General features: G+C 30.8%; 1 long non-coding RNA gene across 1 annotated transcript; it reads right to left on the bottom strand.

Moving 5' to 3' along the window:
- Positions 1 to 1,020: 1,020 nt before the first annotated feature.
- Positions 1,021 to 2,336, bottom strand: LOC121132016 (uncharacterized). Its single transcript, XR_005869216.2, has 3 exons — positions 1,705 to 2,336; positions 1,223 to 1,650; positions 1,021 to 1,132 (listed from the first exon to the last, which is right to left on the bottom strand). It is a non-coding gene; the product is annotated as an uncharacterized lncRNA (long non-coding RNA).
- Between the last annotated feature and the right edge of the window lie 6 nt (positions 2,337 to 2,342).

Here is a 2,342-nt window from a genome sequence, read left to right as displayed (position 1 = left end):
AGGAATTATTATCGTAACGGAAAAAGGGAGAACGTATATTGAATAAGAATTAAAAAAAGGGAGGAAGAGGATTGGCGAGTTATTCATATTATATTTGAAGGAGGAACATATTTCTAATTATAATGGGCAAAGGGATGGAAGGAAGAACCTTTAAAATTGTCTATTGACAAGTTTTACTAAATTTTTGGAATTATAATAAAATAATTCGAAATAAAATACATAATTCGGGTACAACCTAGTTTTAAATAAAATAATATATTATTTTGCTCCAAAACGATGACACACATTGCTTACGAACTAAAATATGTAAACATCGCTCATGTCCAGCGATGTAAATCATGAAAAAAATTAGCTGGCCCGTTTTTTTGGAATTTGTAATCTAAAGAATGAATTTTCTTTTCCTTAGCAGTTGTTAATATTATTTAATTCCGGAGTATTGAACATTCTTTCCTCAATAAACTCAACAGGGGTGTCCACAGGGTGTGGAATAGAGGGACTGTAGCCCCCCTAAAAAAGAATGGAATTTTTGCGTTTTACTACATAATGTAATATTTCATTAATTTCTATAACAAATTTAATTTTTAAATCTCTTTTCTAAGAAATATAATTTTTGAATCTCTTTACAAAAAAAATTAATTTTCTGAGAAAGGCTATGGATTTTTGAAATTTTTCTTCAAAATTTTTTTTTATTTGAAATATAATTTTTGAAAACTAAAATTTTTTGTGAACAACTGGGGATTTTATAGATTTTTTTGTTAACAACAGGGGTTTTGAACTATTCTTCCGAAAAATTTAATATTTGAAATTTTTTTCCAAAAAATTTAATTACTTGTCAATAGTTATAGTTATAATAATAAGTCCTTGTTAGACTCAGAGTAGAATTGGCGATCGACGTCGGAGTAGTTTTTGCCACTGTCCTTGTTCATTTCCTTCCCCTCCTCCTCCCTTGTCATAGCTGATTGTAGCTGATCTCCTCCAAAACATTCCTCAAATTATCAGGGTTACCATATTGATTTTCGGTTTCTTTTTTTTTTAAATGCCTATTATACAGAGGATTTTAATCACTTCTCAAAAAAGTGTGGCAACGTCCCTATACAATTTTTTCTTAAAAAGGATGGTTTTTTGGTCAAAGCTAAAAAAATAAGTATATATTTGTTATCATTTGTTCATATAATATAAATAGTTTATAATTAATCTATAATAGTTTAAATTCTTTAATCACTTTAGTATAATGTTCTTCCTCTGTTTGAGGATTAAAATCCCTTGTTGATTCATAGTACCCCACTTCATCGTAATAATCGATCAATATAATGGTTTGAGAACGAGTTCCATAGCTTCTACCCTTATACATTGAATTAGTAATAAAGGGAGACGCTATAATTTTATCGTTCCTCATGAGGAAGTCATTGCTATATTTCAATTCCTCTATTTCAGGGTCTGGAAAATATGAGTATCAACATCCAAAAATGTCATATAAAGTTTCTATAATATTCTCCTTGTTCTGTACGACATTGAACTCATCGATGAATTCCATTATTTTTTCCTCCATGGCCATTGTTTTAAGGAAAGGACGGCGTAGAAAATGATTGCCAAGGCAAGAGTGATTATTCGAAAGCCTTCTAGGACCGTCTCTGGTTGCTAGCAACCTATCTGTTATAAATAAGTTGATATTTAATTAATTGAATATTATATAATTTAAATTACAGAGGTGGGGAAAAGTCCTTCTACCGCAAGTCCGAATCGAGTCTCAAGTCTTTGGTCACACGCCTAAGTAGAGATAGGACGGGTCTTGTACTTTTTCGGATCATAAAAAGGATCCAAGGGATTTTTCGGATATTAAAAAGCTTATTCTATTGCTTAATACTTCATCCTAGTTATATATATAAAGAAAATGTTATTAATATTGAATTTAGAATCCCTTTTTATCTTGGTTAGTCTATGAATCTACATTTTTAATGCTGAAAATCAAGTGTAAAATGGCCATGTTAAAAAAGAAACCGAAAATCAACATGGTAACCCTGACAATTTGAAGAATGTTTTGGGGAAGAGAAAGAATAATGACCATGACGTTTCATTAGATCAGCTACAGTCAGCCGTTACAAGGGATGAGGAGAATAGGAAACAAACAAAGAAATTATCTTTAATTATTCCGTTGTCGATCCCCAATTCTACTCTGAGTCCATGGACTTACAATTATAACTCCGCAACAAATCCTCAGGGTTACGCTCCGTCTTTTATGAGCACACACGAATGTTCAATAGGTTTTGGATATAATGAAATATATATTTAGGAAAGGATATTCACTACTCAGGAATTAAATAATAATGACAATTCATTCTTCC

Source organism: Lepeophtheirus salmonis, chromosome 1 (genome assembly GCF_016086655.4).
Source record: "Lepeophtheirus salmonis chromosome 1, UVic_Lsal_1.4, whole genome shotgun sequence".
NCBI classification, from domain to species: domain Eukaryota; kingdom Metazoa; phylum Arthropoda; class Copepoda; order Siphonostomatoida; family Caligidae; genus Lepeophtheirus; species Lepeophtheirus salmonis.
The sequence above is the reverse complement of the archived record's forward strand: the minus strand, read 5'-3'. Positions and strand labels throughout refer to the sequence as shown.